The sequence below is a fragment of the Rhynchophorus ferrugineus genome, unplaced genomic scaffold (genome assembly GCF_030347505.1).
Source record: "Rhynchophorus ferrugineus isolate W39M unplaced genomic scaffold, kcgeb_rfMv2 rfM7, whole genome shotgun sequence".
NCBI lineage: Eukaryota > Metazoa > Arthropoda > Insecta > Coleoptera > Curculionidae > Rhynchophorus > Rhynchophorus ferrugineus.
This window is the reverse complement of record NW_027472586.1, coordinates 35416964-35436272: the sequence shown is the minus strand read 5'-3', so window position 1 is coordinate 35436272 and position 19309 is coordinate 35416964. Positions and strand designations below refer to the sequence as shown.

General features: G+C 33.4%; 1 protein-coding gene across 5 annotated transcripts in view; it reads right to left on the bottom strand.

Annotated features, from left to right (window-relative positions):
- AstC-R2 (Allatostatin C receptor 2) overlaps positions 1 to 18007 on the bottom strand; it is a 471654-nt gene extending 453647 nt beyond the window's left edge. For 2 of the 5 annotated variants that reach the window (XM_076410786.1, XM_076410789.1), the window contains exon 1: positions 17877 to 18007. The gene's annotated coding sequence lies outside the window, so the exon portion shown is untranslated. The remainder of the gene's footprint in view (positions 1 to 17876) is intronic. The other 3 variants (XM_076410787.1, XM_076410790.1, XM_076410788.1) reach the window with 2 other exon arrangements.
- Positions 18008 to 19309: the final 1302 nt, after the last annotated feature.

Sequence of the window (19309 nt, the reverse complement as noted above, 5' to 3'; positions counted from 1 at the left end):
ATGCGTACCCAGAAAAGTTTTTTCGAAAGAGAAAGTATATTGAAAGGAAATTAGTAATATTAAGAAACAACAAGGAAAACAACTAGAAAGTGAATAAGTAACATATGGTTAATATATCATAAAAAGCACATTTTTTAAATAAAAGAAATATAAGTATTTCAAATATTAACATTAATTTTAAATTGATGAATCAGCCTTGTTGGCGCAATGGTCAAATTCGACAGGACGGTCCTCTCTATAGTGGCGATAGTCACGTGTTCGAATCCTGCTGGGAACTTGATATTTATAATTGTTTACAAAAGTGATTATCCAAAAAGCAACAGTGTAAAATTTGATAAGAACATTGATATCAGTCACGCCGATAACTAGGCTGGGTAGGACTGGATGTCTTCTGGAAACATTTCTACGTTGGTTACTAATCAGTCGCTACACGTTGGTTACTCGAACAGTAGGTCCAATTCAGACAAATTCTATTTGGTAAAAAACAGACTTTCCAATATAATAGAAAAGTTGATTCATCGGTATTCAAACAGAGTGATTTTACGTATCAATTTAGCATCGTTAAGAGGTCAATTGAAAACTCCACGGCATACCATAGTAAAACGCATTTTTTTGGCAGAATTAGTTTTTTTTATTCAATATAATTACCGTCAAGGGTAATAGACTGATTATAGCGACCCTCCAACTTTTCGATACCATTTTTGTTGTTCGATTTATCCTTTGCTTCAAAATAGGCCTCAGTTTCGGCGATCACCTCTTCATTCGACGAAAATTTCTTCCCAGTGAGCATTCTTTTGAGATCTAAGAACAGGAAATAGCCGCTGGGGATGAGATCTGGAGAATACGGTGGATGAGGAAGCAATTGGAAGCGCAATTTATGGATGTTTGCCGTCGTTTTCACTGACTTGTGACTTGTGATACGGTGCACTGTCTTCATGAAGCAGCCCTTCCTTTTTTTAAATGCGGCCGTTTTTCGGCAATACTTGTTGTTAATAGTCCTTCCTTATTCAAGGTAGTCAACGAAAATTATTCCATGCGCATTCCAAAAATACAGACGCCATAACCTCGGCAGCCAACTATTGCGTTTTCCCACGCTTTGGAGCGGGTTTATCGTGTGCAGTCCACTCGAATGACTGTCAATGGGACTATGGAGTGAAATGATTGATCCATATTTCATTCATTGTTACATGTTGATGCAAAAACTCGGGTTTATTACGCTTGATTATCTTCAAACACTGCTCCGAATCATCAATTCGTCGTTGTTTTTGGTCAAAAGTGAGCTCGTGCGGCACTCATTATGTACAGTACTTTCTCATACCCAAATATTTGTAAATGATATGATGTACACCTTCAGTTGATATATTTGAAGTGTCTGCTATTTCATTCAATTCCAATTTAGGGTCATTAAATATCATTTTGTGGATTTTTTAAATCTTTTCGTCAGTAACAACCTCTTTTGGACGTCCACTGCGTTCACCGTGCTCATTCGGTGCTAATTTCACCAGGTCTAGACTTAGCATACCAATCCTTGATGGTTGATTTTCCTGAGGTAGTGGCCAGAAACTGGGCATCACGCCAAGTTCTTGCTTCAACTGTATTTTTTCCCTTCAAAAAGCAATTTTTTATCAACACGCGAAATTCCATTTTATCCATTTATTTCACAATAACAAAAGTTAGGGCTAACTAAAAAACGTATGGATTTAATTCTGCTAGCGCCATCTCTGTGTCAGACCGGGGAGTTTTCAATCCACCTGTTATATATAAAATCGTAAATTTTAATAAAACAGCTATGTCAAATATTTTACCAAAACTTCACTATAGTAAATATAGTGTGAGACTAAAAATTTGCATTAATGCTGACTGGGTGTAGTCGTTTAAATTTCAACGTTAGATTTCGTATGGAAATGACGGGGAGTTTAGGGTAGGAGCGAAAAGCTGATCTTTGCGTTTTTCAAGTCGTTTTTATCCATAACTCCTGTATATCAACTATAGTTTCGGGGCTGTCACGAAAATGTGTTACCCGCGTTTAATACTTGAACGATCCTCGAACGTTTTGCTTGAAGCCGAGTTTCTCGAGCTTACATATCCATTGTTTAGATAATATTCGATATATAAATTAATTTTAAGTAAACTAATAAAATATTAATAATATATACTAAAAATTTTATGGTATTTTAAGAGTTTAATATAAGTAAAATATAGCAATACACATTTTTTAGTTTTCCAAATGTATAATGACCCAATAAAGTAAAAGAAAGCTAAGCACGGTAAAACTATATTCATGCTTAAAATTCACTGGTTCTCGTCATTGTGATCATATTTGTCTTTTTGGCATATCTCCGTGTAGCGACCTTGAGGCATGTCGAATTTTACATCCTGGAATAACGGTCTACAAAATACGCAGAAATGTAATCCTATATGTTGAACACGGGCGGGGTGCCAGCAGCGCCAACTAGAACCCGACAACGAATAGCTGGCGGCAACCCTGAGACGTTTATCTGGGATGTTATTGAAGAGTATTTCGGTCATTCTGTGCTCAACCCTCGTTTGGTTTAGACGTGCCACCATCGACTGCCCAAGCCTCGTCAACAGGTAACTCAGCTGCCATCCGTTTTATCTAATTGTATTTTTCACATTTTTTTATACAGCCAATAAATAACGGTCACATAATGTAAACACCACTATTTCATTTCTTTTTACCTCCATTCACCGAGCCACATCATTTACCCTAAATCCGTATGTCAGTGTGAATGCAGTATTAACGAAAAAGCAATCTCCCGTATACTAATGTACGTACAAAATATTACAGTAATATCAGTTTTGCTAATTTAGAGGTAATCCAAATGAGTCTCAAGAAGTCAAAGTTTTGATTAATTTTTGAGAAGGTATCTGCATCGGACCTGGTAAAGTCTATTTAAAATCGCTCCTAAAGTACTTCCATTAGTTCCATTTCAATGTCTTTTTTGTAATATTGTTAATAATCGTGTTAACAATTTATTTATTACAAAAGCAACTTTTGATACCGAAAACTCTAGTTAAAGTATTTCCCAATATACCCAGTAACATGCTAGCTCCTAGTAAATCCCTCTTGGTCAGCTCAACGATTTTTCAAAACCACATTGGAGCACTGATCTGTGTATTTCAAATAAAATGTTGACACACCAAAGCTTCCACACTTAATATCAATAAAGCATAGCCACAATCTTGAAATCAATAATTAATTTGTTGCTGTTTATTTATCAGCAGGTACCGGGTACCATTTACTATTTTGGTATGACTTTGATAGCTCTTTACTTTTTTGGGGAATCAAATGATAATGATTAAATTTGAATTTTTTTATAACATCTTTATTAGATACGCTTAGCACAATCTTAATTATAAATTAATTTATTACTACATTTCAATTGTACTTGGATTAATTCACAAGCAAGACGAGTGTGAGAAAATACATCAATATGTATTCCGCAATTATAAAATTATAATAACTTATAGCTATACATATACTAAAATTATACACTGACACCCTGCGCGCTGTCCAGCAGTTGTATTGCTTCCGCGTTAGTATGATTTAGTAATCTTCTTTCGTGTTTCATGGCGAAATATTGGATAACTTCGCAAATCCATTTGTTTTCCAGGTAATCGTGCAGTTCTTCGGTGTTTACGTAGCGATAAGCATTGGTAATTAATCGAAGAACCTTGTTTTGACAGCGTTGGATGACTTGTTGATTTGAATTTTTAGTGCAACCCCATGTTTGCACTCCATAGGTCCAAACTGGCTTTATAATTGTGTTATAAATCAACTTCTTTGATTTCAGATCAAGTTGAGAGTATCTTCCGACTAACCACTATAGTTGTTTTATTTTGGTTCTAATGTGTTGTGCTTCTTGTCTAACATGATGTTACTGTGTAAGTGAACAAGCTAGTTAACAACAATTTCTACAATAAGAGAGTTTGTTCAAATTGTGTTTTAAATGAAGAATCATATGATAAATATCTAACTATAGGCCGATAAGGAGTAGGCTCTGACCTTACTTTAATGTCTACCAACAGCAAAATTATCAACAAACTTAAAAGGCATCAGTGTATAACGCCGGCTATAGACTGATGATGCGAAGTATAGAGCTTTGTTTCCCGCGTAATACGTATCATAAAATAATATTATCCTTGTACAATTTTTCACCATATGAACATTAATTTTGCCAAATATCAGACGCCATCACCAGTAAACAATGGAACAAGTGAAGAGAGTAACACCGATTGTTGAAGAGGCATTCGAAGAAAAGAAATACTGCCCTAAAATATTCCTGGATGTCTCCAGCTTTTGACCGGGTATGGCATTTATGATTAATCTCCAAATGAGCAAATTGCTAGGTCGGAATTACTGTCGACTTCTGGAATCATATCTTTTCGAAAGAACATTTGGTCTCGCATGGAGAGAGTAATCGAAATATTATCTATTATTGCCATAAAGACAGTAAATAGTATTTTACTATTGATCATTCACAATTTTAACTTTTTACCCTATTACATTAACAATCTTGAAAAATATCGTTCCAAAATGGTATAATATTAATATACAATATATTGTTATTTACAATCAAACTACCAAAAAAATCACAAAACTCTATATATTATATATAAATATATGTAAACAAAAATTGGGTACAATTTTGTCAAGGTCGCGGCTAGGACGAAAGAGCCAGAACGTTAGCGTAAAATAGTAACTAAAAGTACGACTGAAACAGTCGATAGTAAATAGTAACAATATCAGTCGGACCGAAAATAGCGAGTGAAAACATTCGACTGAAACAGTTACTATCAAAAAGTAGTAAAGTAAGTCGAACCAAAAATAGCGACTGAAACAATCGATAATAGAAAGTAGTCAATTACTAAACATTCAATAGTCAATTTCTGTCGATAGTTTCCAATACTAATAAAAAGTAACCCGTCTTTTTCTCCGTTTAACAGACGGATAACCTGAAGAAACAACGTCCGTCATCGATACAGCTTGATAATAATTAAATTAACGACCTCAACGGCGATTTCCCGCTCGTTTCTCGCCACCGACCATCTCCCGATTCCTCTAAATCTTAAATCATCGTCGAATAATCGCGCCAAATCGACTGATTAACGCTCCTGCCGTTTATTTTCCCGGCTCCTAATCAAAACACGACCGTGACTTATCTGCGAGACCGCGATCCGATCCACACGCGCGGTATTTTCGAAAATTTATTTGGAAAAACCGAGGAAATCGCTCTCGGTAGCCGACGCCGCGGTGATTTAGTTGCCGCTCACGGTCGAATTTACTAGTTCCCGTTTTATAAACTGACCATTTGTCGACTTCAAACGCTTTTCCAGTCGAACGACGCCAACTGTAACATTGTTCGTTTGATTTGTGTCGCTTCTGTTTCGTGTTGCGCCCGATACTCTCGGTTTAGATCTTCGAACCGGAGGGGGTTAAGATTTATAGACAATGGCCATCGATCCCGCGGTTTTTATGATCTTTATTTTTTTTGATCTATTTTCGTTTGGCAAATAAACTGGATATTACTGGACGAGAAGGAAATATTGCCAGTGCTAATAAGTATTCACCATATACTGTTAATAGTCGGCAGCAGTAATATAACCAAATTAATAAGACCTAAAACGATAAAAAAATTTGCTGCGCTACATTTCTTCAGTTATCTCAGGCCTTCGACAAGGCGTGGCACACTAGCATGTAAAACTGAAAAAGCTTTTGCCCCATATGCATTTTCAAGTAATGAAATCATACCTCAGAGATAGACAATTTATTGTCAAACAGGATAACGAATACAATGACTGATATATTCGGGTGTTCCATAGGCCAGTTTTCTTGACCCATTGATATATCTATCGTATACAGCTAACCTACCGATCTCCAGAAATACTACTGTTGCAACACATGCTGACGACACAGCGGTTTTATCATCCAGAAGAGAATACAATATAAAAAATAAGAAACCTCCAACTTCATCATAACAAAGTCGAATTGCGGTTGAACACGTGGCGTATCAAAGCAAATGAGACAAAATCTACCCTACATGTGATTCATCCTTTGTAGAGGAATATCCGCAAGCAGACCACGTTAAATATCTGGGAATGCATTTTGATTGACGTTTGACATGGAAAAAGACATATAGCGACAAAACGCAAGCAGCTTGGGTTTAATCTAACTCAAATGTATTGGCTGATAAGGCATAAATCTAAATTATCATTAGATAACAAAGTTTTGCTCTATAAGTCAATACTTAGATGCATTTTGACCTATGATATTGAACTGTGGGGTACAACTAGCAAATCTAACATAGCTGTCCTTCAGAGGTTCCAGAACTATTCCAAACTGATTCAGCGCGATATCCCCTTAGAATCCATCTACCCTACATGTGATTCATCGTTTGTAGAGGAATATCCGCAAGCAGACCACGTTAAATATCTGGGAATGCATTTTGATTGACGTTTGACATGGAAAAAAACGTATAGCGACAAAACGCAAACAGCTTGGGTTTAAACTAACCCTAATGTATTGGCTGATAAAGCATAAATCTAAATTATCATTAGATAACAAGGTTTTGCTCTATAAGTCAATACTTAGGTCCATTTTGACCTATGATATTGAACTGTGGGGTATTACCAGCAAATCTAATATAGCTGTCCTTCAGACGTTCCAGAACTATTCCTAACTGATTCAGCGCGATATCCCCTTAGAACCCATTTACCCTACATGTGATTCATCGTTTATAGAGGAATATCCGCAAGCAGACCACGTTAAATATCTGGGAATGCATTTTGATTGACGTTTGACATGGAAAAAAACGTATAGCGACAAAACGCAAACAGCTTGGGTTTAAACTAACCCTAATGTATTGGCTGATAAAGCATAAATCTAAATTATCATTAGATAACAAGGTTTTGCTCTATAAGTCAATACTTAGGTCCATTTTGACCTATGATATTGAACTGTGGGGTATTACTAGCAAATCTAATATAGCTGTCCTTCAGACGTTCCAGAACTATTCCAAACTGATTCAGCGCGATATCCCCTTAGAATCCATCTACCCTACATGTGATTCATCGTTTGTAGAGGAATATCCGCAAGCAGACCACGTTAAATATCTGGGAATGCATTTTGATTGACGTTTGACATGGAAAAAAACGTATAGCGACAAAACGCAAACAGCTTGGGTTTAAACTAACCCTAATGTATTGGCTGATAAAGCATAAATCTAAATTATCATTAGATAACAAGGTTTTGCTCTATAAGTCAATACTTAGGTCCATTTTGACCTATGATATTGAACTGTGGGGTATTACTAGCAAATCTAATATAGCTGTCCTTCAGACGTTCCAGAACTATTCCAAACTGATTCAGCGCGATATCCCCTTAGAATCCATCTACCCTACATGTGATTCATCGTTTGTAGAGGAATATCCGCAAGCAGACCACGTTAAATATCTGGGAATGCATTTTGATTGACGTTTGACATGGAAAAAAACGTATAGCGACAAAACGCAAACAGCTTGGGTTTAAACTAACCCTAATGTATTGGCTGATAAAGCATAAATCTAAATTATCATTAGATAACAAGGTTTTGCTCTATAAGTCAATACTTAGGTCCATTTTGACCTATGATATTGAACTGTGGGGTATTACTAGCAAATCTAATATAGCTGTCCTTCAGACGTTCCAGAACTATTCCTAACTGATTCAGCGCGGTATCCCCTTAGAACCCATTTACCCTACATGTGATTCATCGTTTGTAGAGGAATATCCGCAAGCAGACCACGTTAAATATCTGGGAATGCATTTTGATTGACGTTTGACATGGAAAAAAACGTATAGCGACAAAACGCAAACAGCTTGGGTTTAAACTAACCCTAATGTATTGGCTGATAAAGCATAAATCTAAATTATCATTAGATAACAAGGTTTTGCTCTATAAGTCAATACTTAGGTCCATTTTGACCTATGATATTGAACTGTGGGGTATTACTAGCAAATCTAATATAGCTGTCCTTCAGACGTTCCAGAACTATTCCAAACTGATTCAGCGCGATATCCCCTTAGAATCCATCTACCCTACATGTGATTCATCGTTTGTAGAGGAATATCCGCAAGCAGACCACGTTAAATATCTGGGAATGCATTTTGATTGACGTTTGACATGGAAAAAAACGTATAGCGACAAAACGCAAACAGCTTGGGTTTAAACTAACCCTAATGTATTGGCTGATAAAGCATAAATCTAAATTATCATTAGATAACAAGGTTTTGCTCTATAAGTCAATACTTAGGTCCATTTTGACCTATGATATTGAACTGTGGGGTATTACTAGCAAATCTAATATAGCTGTCCTTCAGACGTTCCAGAACTATTCCAAACTGATTCAGCGCGATATCCCCTTAGAATCCATCTACCCTACATGTGATTCATCGTTTGTAGAGGAATATCCGCAAGCAGACCACGTTAAATATCTGGGAATGCATTTTGATTGACGTTTGACATGGAAAAAAACGTATAGCGACAAAACGCAAACAGCTTGGGTTTAAACTAACCCTAATGTATTGGCTGATAAAGCATAAATCTAAATTATCATTAGATAACAAGGTTTTGCTCTATAAGTCAATACTTAGGTCCATTTTGACCTATGATATTGAACTGTGGGGTATTACTAGCAAATCTAATATAGCTGTCCTTCAGACGTTCCAGAACTATTCCAAACTGATTCAGCGCGATATCCCCTTAGAATCCATCTACCCTACATGTGATTCATCGTTTGTAGAGGAATATCCGCAAGCAGACCACGTTAAATATCTGGGAATGCATTTTGATTGACGTTTGACATGGAAAAAAACGTATAGCGACAAAACGCAAACAGCTTGGGTTTAAACTAACCCTAATGTATTGGCTGATAAAGCATAAATCTAAATTATCATTAGATAACAAGGTTTTGCTCTATAAGTCAATACTTAGGTCCATTTTGACCTATGATATTGAACTGTGGGGTATTACTAGCAAATCTAATATAGCTGTCCTTCAGACGTTCCAGAACTATTCCTAACTGATTCAGCGCGATATCCCCTTAGAACCCATTTACCCTACATGTGATTCATCGTTTGTAGAGGAATATCCGCAAGCAGACCACGTTAAATATCTGGGAATGCATTTTGATTGACGTTTGACATGGAAAAAAACGTATAGCGACAAAACGCAAACAGCTTGGGTTTAAACTAACCCTAATGTATTGGCTGATAAAGCATAAATCTAAATTATCATTAGATAACAAGGTTTTGCTCTATAAGTCAATACTTAGGTCCATTTTGACCTATGATATTGAACTGTGGGGTATTACTAGCAAATCTAATATAGCTGTCCTTCAGACGTTCCAGAACTATTCCAAACTGATTCAGCGCGATATCCCCTTAGAATCCATCTACCCTACATGTGATTCATCGTTTGTAGAGGAATATCCGCAAGCAGACCACGTTAAATATCTGGGAATGCATTTTGATTGACGTTTGACATGGAAAAAAACGTATAGCGACAAAACGCAAACAGCTTGGGTTTAAACTAACCCTAATGTATTGGCTGATAAAGCATAAATCTAAATTATCATTAGATAACAAGGTTTTGCTCTATAAGTCAATACTTAGGTCCATTTTGACCTATGATATTGAACTGTGGGGTATTACTAGCAAATCTAATATAGCTGTCCTTCAGACGTTCCAGAACTATTCCAAACTGATTCAGCGCGATATCCCCTTAGAATCCATCTACCCTACATGTGATTCATCGTTTGTAGAGGAATATCCGCAAGCAGACCACGTTAAATATCTGGGAATGCATTTTGATTGACGTTTGACATGGAAAAAAAACGTATAGCGACAAAACGCAAACAGCTTGGGTTTAAACTAACCCAAATGTATTGGCTGATAAGGCATAAATCTAAATTATCATTAGATAACAAAGTTTTGCTCTATAAGTCAATACTTAGACCCAGTTGGACCTATGATATTGAACTGTGGGGTACTACTAGCAAATCTAACATAGCTGTCCTTCAGAGGTTCCAGAACTATTCCAAACTGATTCAGCGCGATATCCCCTTAGAATCCATCTACCCTACATGTGATTCATCGTTTGTAGAGGAATATTCGCAAGCAGACCATGTTAAATATCTGGGAATGTATTTTGATTGACATGGAAAAAAACATATAGCGACAAAACGCAAATAGCTTGGGTTTAAACTAACCCAAATGTAGTGGCTGATAAGGCGTAAATCTAAATTATCATTAGATAACAAAGTTTTGCTCTATATGTCAATACTTAGACCCAGTTGGACCTATGGCATTGAACTGTGGGGTACTACTAGCAAATCTAACATAGCTGTCCTTCAGAGGTTCGAGAACTATTCCAAACTGATTCAGCGCGATATCCCCTTAGAATCCATCTACCCTACATGTGATTCATCGTTTGTAGAGGAATATCCGCAAGCAGACCACGATAAATATCTGGGAATGCATTTTGATTGACATGGAAAAAAACATATAGCGACAAAACGCAAATAGCTTGGGTTTAAACTAACCCAAATATATTGGCTGATAAGGCGTAAATCTAAATTATCATTAGATAACAAAGTTTTGCTCTATAAGTCAATACTTAGGTCTATTTTGACCTATGATATTGAACTGTGGGGTGCAACTAGCAAATCTAACATAGCTGTCCTTCAGAGGTTCCAAAATAAACTGTGGCGAGTCATCATCGAAGGCCCATGTTACGTCTCCAACAAACTGATTCAGCGCGATATCCCCTTAGAATCCATAACGAGTGTAATTCGAAGTGTTAGTGCGAAATACTCTGATGGACGGTTATTTTGAAGAAAAACACTGGGAAATCTGAAACAAGATGTTGAAAATAAAAACTAAAATGATCATATGTAAAATTTTCTTTTTTTTACCTTGTTTCAATCCTCATAAAACTACAAGTCTAAACATTGTCCTACGAACTAGATCGATCACAGATTTATAAGACCTTACAAGAGCTTAACAGATACTATAACGACAATCTTATAATCGAATAGATCAATCTTTAAAATAATGTATAATATTAACCGATTTATTTTATAAATACATTGTAAAATTAATATCGTTCATATCCATGATGAAATCATAATATCAAGTACCAATTTTAACTGTTATTATATGGTAATAAACGACATCCATTACAGATTAACGTACGAATACAATTACCCTCAATTTTTACGGCTATTTTATTATGATCGTAGAATGACAATCAAAGATAATTAATAACCTTATAGATCAATACGTTGAGATAGTAGACATTGTGTGTAAAATCTATCTAAGTAAATTTTTTTAAATTTAGAAATAGAATTGGGAAATATAGTTACGATTTTTTTTTACGTACGATAAATGACTCACGACGTCTCTAATCATACTAATAGATGAACTAGTTTTTAATGGCTTTGTCCAGGTTTCACAGGCTGTTGTCCAATTCTCTGTTATTATATGGAATAAGGTGTAGAACTGGACTGGATCTAATGTTTAATGTTGGCTCCGAACCACGGTCCCTACCTCAGCATTAAACCTATCCACTGGCCAGTGACCAACTTAGTAAATCATCCCAGAAGACATCCGGTCTTACCCAGCCTGGTTACTGGCGTGGCTGGGATCATTTTCCTTATCGGATGTTACACCCTTGCCTAGGACAATCACAAACATAAATTTACTTCGATGCCCCAGCAGTACTCGAACCCGCGGCTATCGCAACAATAGGTGGACCGTCCTGTCGCCTTTACCACTGCGCCAACCAAGCCAGTTGAAATGATATTTAAATGGAAACTGAATAACGTAGGACACTACTAAATGATTTTATTTATTTTAAGCAGTCTTATTTAAGATTTTGTTTCTAATTATTCCCGTATTATTGGAAATATTAACCACATATGATAAGTTTGGATATAAAAACAATTAAAAACACGTATGCTGATATAAACTTACATTTTACATCATTTGTGGCGCATATTCAGATGTGAAAGAAGGACGCGATACATTCGAAAATTTGATTAAGTTAATATAGATTAACAAAATTTGAAAATAACAAGAATCCTCGGTCCTCTTTGTTTAAAAAGAATTTCGCAAGTAGCATTTTCAGATTCCTAATATAAAAATTAATCATTCTATTTTAAATGTTAAGAATTTCAATCAATTTTCTATCTGGTGAACTTAAAACAGCTAAGAAAATTTATTCTTGTTTAAGAACTAATAAGGTTAACTAATACGGTTCTAGAGTAAAGCACTGACCGAGTATTTCAGTTAATGATTATATTATTTTGTTCATTAAGAGTTAGAATGACTTCTGAAAAGAATATTAATAACTAAAAAATTGTATGTAGAATTTTAATTCCTCATTTGTTGGTGAGTTGTTAGTTCCCACTTGGGACATAAGACAAAGTAGAAAGCTGTATATTAACGAAAGTTATAAAAACCTTATTAAAGATGAGTTACCTACCAGGATAAGATTCCAAAATATTACATAAAATAATATCTTAAACTAAATAAATTTACTGACAGGAAAACATATGATTACTACTGTTTCAAAAATTGCAGAGTGAAATAAATAAGTACAGGAAAAAATATCCTTTTATCAAATAAGCCTGGTATATCTATTGTTTTTCAATAATTTCTAATACAATTGACAAATGACGAGATATATGCATCCTCTTAAACACTATTGCCTTTTCAAGTATGAATGCACAGGGTATTTCTGGTGAAATCTTGCGTAGTATGTTAATTCAATACGTAAACAACAGAAATAATGCACTAATAATATAAAAAATCTTTAAAAAATAAATGAAACAATCAAAAAAATAGTACAAGAAAATATTCTTAATATAATTTATGCGTTTATATGATTTAATACGTTCATAACTTATTTAATATCATTTAGTATGAATTAAAAATTTAGAATAAAGAGTGTATGAGGAAAGAAGCCAGTCAGATGAAAGAAAATGGTTTTTTTATTCATACTACACTTAATGTATTAAAAAAATTACCTATCATCACGAATTATAGACAAAATCCATTATCCTAATCCATAATTTCAACAAATCTTATGATTATTTTCTTCTAGTTTTAATATGCTTAGAATGCCATAATTAGAATAGTTTTTCTAATATATCTTGTCACCCAAACAGATGTCACTCCGTGAATTGATGATTGGCATCTGGTAGTAGAAACAGAGCTCCTAGTAAGTTATAAATATGTCCTCGTATGTACATTTTTAAAGACTTCGTTAACTTATTTCTCACACAAAATTAAATGTTACTATATTATTTATTCTTAACAAAAAATAAACGTACCCTTAATTATTTGACAATCAAGAATGATATCGATCCTTTTAACAGCGACACTTATTGTTTTTAGGTCCTATGATATTTTCTTCGCAGACATTCCATATTTCAACATATAAACCTTAAATATACTTAGTTAAAATCGAGTTTTAGCGGGACTAACAGCAGTTAATTTATATATAATTAAATACAGTCAGTAGTTGATAAATTCCTTCACATATCTTTAATTAACAACCCTTATTGTAACTAAATTAATAAACGTAATCATATTAATCCATATTCGATGGTGAATGTATGCTTTTCTCATTGCCATGCCAGAAAGAACCATTACATTAGTATTATTGTCTTCAAAATGAAGAGAGTATTTGGCCTCAGTAGTATTTTTCGTTATCAGTAAACATTGTTCAGTCGACACATGAAACTTTTTTGCTCATTGTTTTTGTTTACAAACAAAACTTGTTTCATTAAAACGGCAGTAAACTGTGAACTAATAGTTGAAATGAGATAAATTTGTTGCCCCACCTATTAAAAGTTTCTACCGCCGAGAAACTATATTAATTTTTTTTAAATTACCTAAAATGCAGGAAATATTACCCCAATATTTTACTTGATGGAGCGCATTCTCTATGTTCTTCACGTAACCATCTGTATTAATAAGCTGCAGTTTTCTTTACATTAGAGCAAAAAATTGGCTCTTGGTTACAGCATCATCTTTTTAGCATTGCTAAAAACCTTTACACCATATATATTTATCATCTTACATTGGTAATTAATTATTATGTAAATAAACAATCTTCATTAGCATATAAAGTTGAATTAATTAATATATAGATCAATACATTTAGTATAAAATTAAATATCTATACATTTTAGCAATCAATTCCCTACAAATTAATTAAATAATTGAATACAACAACTAAATGTGTAAATACTTTATACGTAAATTTAATAATTCTTATAATGGCCCCAATATTAATTATTCAGTTAATACTTTTTTAGTTATTCGACAAATTGGTAGTAGATTTTATTCTATTGTAACTCTCCTAAAGCATAAATCGATGAAATAAATAATTGGGTGGGAAAATTGAACTATGAAGGACTACTTTTTGTTAGAGGTCATATTTATCCAAATAGATACTAAACAATAAGTTTCGTCAACTTTTTTTTGTTTACTCTAAGTTGATATACAAAAATGGTAATAATAAGATGTAATAAATGTAGAATAAAAGCCCTTTTGTTACATTTTATATTACATATGCTTACTATCATCTTAATCTATAAAAACTGCTTACTCAAACAAGACCAGTAATAATATATCGGTAGCTACTCAAATTAATATTAAAATACACTACTTAAACTAAAAGTTGTAGCACTTATTGAAGACAAGATCATATGGTTTAGTTAACTTAAACCTTCGGATATCCGGCTTTTGGTGCAACTACATATGGACAATTTCTTTGATTTCGGATGAAGTTGAAAGTATATTCCGACAAACCAGTAAAGTTTTTTTGATTTTGAGGTTGATCTGCTTTGCTTCTTACAATCTGCTAAAAAAGGCTATAAAGTTTTATCGAAAATTCTCTTTCTTTAGTTGTAGATCTTGGTTACAAAATATTTCATTATTGCTGTTATTTCTTATAAAATGGGTCTGCCAGAAAACGTAAGGATTACTACCCGAACTGATGGCAACTCATTAATTGCAAATTGCATTATAATCAACTTAGGAGTGAACAAATAACCAACATAATGACAAGAGATTTGGTTGTTTTTGCTGTATGTCATATATGTTGTTTGTTGTCATACAATCTTACTAATATTACATGATTCAGTTCGTTTAACAACTGTTAAGATACCGAGACTAACAAAATATTTTATTATAATGACGACCAGTTTATTTTTTCATTAGAATATCAATAAAGTCTAAATATAGCAAAACTAAACTAATACTTTGTAAAATTGCAATAATTTCTTTAGAATCCCTTCGTCTTTACTGTAATAGCTTTAACGAATTTGATAATGAATTAAGGGCACTCGAACATGTGTTACTAATTTTATGTTTTGTAATAGACGCGCGTTGTGTTCTAACAGTTAACAACTAAAGTTAGTGTAGTAGATATTTTGGCTCGTAATGTAACTTCCAAATAATTGGAATATAAGATGACTGAGGTAAAAATGAGCTTTAGAAATAAACAGTAACAACAATTATCCAAAATGGTTGAAACAATGAATATACAGATAAGTCTCAAAAGGTTCAATTATATTAAATTTTTCAGCATATTCTCACTGAAAATTATTTGTACAAATATATTTGATAAAAACATGGCTGTAAAATAACTGGCATAGAGAGGAAGATCGAAACAGATAAAAATAGTACCATAAACTATAATAATTTAACAACATCGTAAGATTTTATATATATTTGTATATAAACAACATCACGTTTTTTAAGTATGAATAGAGATGATAAAATAATGAATACATAATAATAAAATAAAATTGAGATAATCTATTTTATTTTGCTTTATATTAGTTCTTTACATAAATAACAACGAGAATTTTATTGATAATAAAAATGTACTATATTTAGTTTTAATCCACAATGGACAATGTAATGTTAATTGATTTAGTTGCTTCTTCTATGTCATTCATTTAGTTTATTATTATAGAAACTTGTCAATATAACTGATATTTGATGCGTGAGAAGCTGTACAGATTCTGAAACTAAGAATTTATTTTATTATAAAAATCTGCAGTTTTTTATTGGAATATTAATATATTGCAACAATTATTTTAGGGCTGGTTGCCCGATATTTTAGTGGGATTAAAGTATTTTTGTGCAATAAAAGCGAAATGTGTTAATAATTTTATGCTTTTACAGCAAACACTTATTGCATTTTTATTAATAAGTGTTGTAGATAATAATGAATAGATATTGATAAAAATAAAATGAAGATGATGTAGTATATAGTGCATTGTATATTTCTTTACATAAATAACAAACAGACTTTACTTGGTAAAAAAATTTACTATATTTAATTTTAACCCACAATAGCCAACATAATGGCAATTGATTTGGTTGTTTTTCCTGTATGTCTTATTTTGTTCGTTGTTATAGTATCTTATTAAAATAAATTAACTTGATGCGTTCAAAAACTATTAAAGAACAGAGGTTTATTATAAGAACTTATCTTATCTTATTATAAGAATGAACAGTTTTTTACGAATAGTAATTTGGACATTAATGAATTTAATAACATAACTAAACATTACGATTTATTTCTAATATTACAATAATTCATTCAGGACTCCCTATGATGTATAGCAGACACTTGTTGTATTCACAGCAGCAACACTTATTGTATTGTGATTTATAAGTGTTGTAGATATAATAAATAATAAATAGATATTGATAAAATAAAATAAAGATGATGTAGTATACAGTACATTGTATATTTCTTTACATAAATAACAAAGAGAGTTTACTTGGTAAAAAAATGTACTATATTTAATTTTAACCCACAATAGCAAACATAATGGCAATTGATTTGGTTGTTTTTCCTGTATGTCTTATATTTTGTTCGTTGTTGTTGTTGTTATTAAAATAAATTGATTTGATGCGTTCAAAAACTGTTAAAGAACTGAAGCTTATTATAAGAACTTATCTTATCTTATTATAAGAACGAACAGTTTTTTATGAATAGTAATTTCGATATTAATGAATTTAATAACACAGCTAAACATTACGATTTATTTTTAATATTACAATAATTCATTCAGGACTCCCTATGGTGTATAACAGACACTTGTTGTATTCACAGCAGCAACACTTATTGTATTGTGATTTATAAGTATTGTAGATATAATAAATAATGAATAGATATTGATAAAATAAAATGAAGATGATGTAGTATACAGTAAATTGTATATTTCTTTACATAAATAACAAAGAGTGTTTACTTGGTAAAAAAAATGTACTATATTTAATTTTAACCCACAATGGCAAACATAATGGCAATTGATTTGGTTGTTTTTCCTGTTTGTCTTATATTTTGTTTGTTGTTGTAGCATCTTATTAAAATAAATTGATTTGGTGCGTTCAAAAACTGTTCAAGTACTGACAATTATTATAAAATCTTATCTTATCTTATTATAAGAATGAACTGTTTGTATATTTATATAAATAATACGATTTATATCTAATACTGCAATAATTCCTTAAAGGCTCCCTATGATGTTTAGGAGACACTTGTTGTATTCTCATTAATGAATGTTGTAGATATCGTGGTTCGAAATGTGACTTCCTTCCAAATATTTAGAATATAGGTAAGACAGAAGCAAGTAGCTACAAAAGCGAACAGCATCAACAATTATCCAAACTGATCGTAAAATAATATCAATGCCATAAGAACATCACCAGGATTTCTTGGCGAGAGTATTAACAGTTACCATATGAATAAATGAACCATAGAGATACAACGATGCGGACCTACCTGGATGATCTGTCGCTATTCAACGCTCAACATACGTCTCACCATCGAACTTCCGACTCTCGTGTACCGGCACTACGCGACGCGAACAATTGGCAACGCGACGACGCTGGCGTCGGATACGCGACTGATCCTGCGGGGTGAAATTGGCGCGTCGCGACGCCTAAAGTTCCGTGGCGCGTCGTTCGCGACTCTCTCTCTGACCGTATTATTGCCGTAATTGGCAACGGTGGATGCTGCTGGTGGGGCGGCATTTGTTTGTCTCGGAAGCGAGGCGGTGGCCGGGGCGGCAGCGGCGGTGGGGGGTAGGGGTCGCTTCGGCGATATGATTAAATTTGCGATACTTCGATTGGCGATCGCCTAAAACAGCAACGATTCTGGAAACGGAATGTTAAATACTGAATGTTAACCTGTCGGCTTCAAGCTGATCCGGATTTTTGTTGTACGGGGTGGGTTGTTTTTGTTTAAGTTTCTTTTTGATATTATCCTGTTACTACACTCAACATATTATGCAGCAAATCCTTTAAGCGTAAGACGTATGCCTAATACTAATATAAACCTGAATTTGTAAAGAACAACATGAAATTGGTTACAAATATAACTGATGTGATTTAACACACACTAGCATAATTTATGTGTATTGCGAGTCATCGTCGATATCCCATATTACCAATAAGTGTCCAATAGACTGATTCAACGCGTTATCCACATAGAACCCATAACGAGTATAATTCGAAGTGCTAATGCGAAGCACTCTGAAAGACTATTAGTGCGTCCTAATGCACTCGCCAAACAGTTAAATGTGCGCGATGACAGCGAAGTGCGCAAATTACCATACGAACTTATTAACAGACACATAGAGAGAAATTTAATAATTTCTAGAATAAGTTAGAATAGTTTTTAGAACAAGTTAGGATAGATTTTAAAATAAGTTAGAATAGTATCTAGAATAAGATTTAGATTATAAATTGTACAGTAGACCACTACTACATGATCTACTGCATGTCAGGATAGTTATATTATATAACGGAAATCAAACAATAATACCTATTTCCCACAGGCAGATTATTGACGTTCCAAGAGATTAGTAATATAAAAAAATTTATAGGCCTAATGTTAATATAATATCAAATTTGTGAAAAATATCATCAGCTTTTTAATATATGCACCTCACTACACAACACTACACAAGATCAGATGGTTTGGACCTTTTGAGTCTGTGTCCTGTTCTGGTAGTACCCAAAAGTTGTAATATTTCAATATTAGTATGAGAATGGAGTCTTTCCTCATGCCCCCTTGCAATTATCTTGATTTCTTGACTGACTGTGGGTATCTGAAGGTCTCGATGTAGGTAATCAATTCTATTGTATTTAGGTGCACCCACAATACTTCTCACGACTTTGTTTTGAAAAATGTGTATTTTATTAATGTTACTC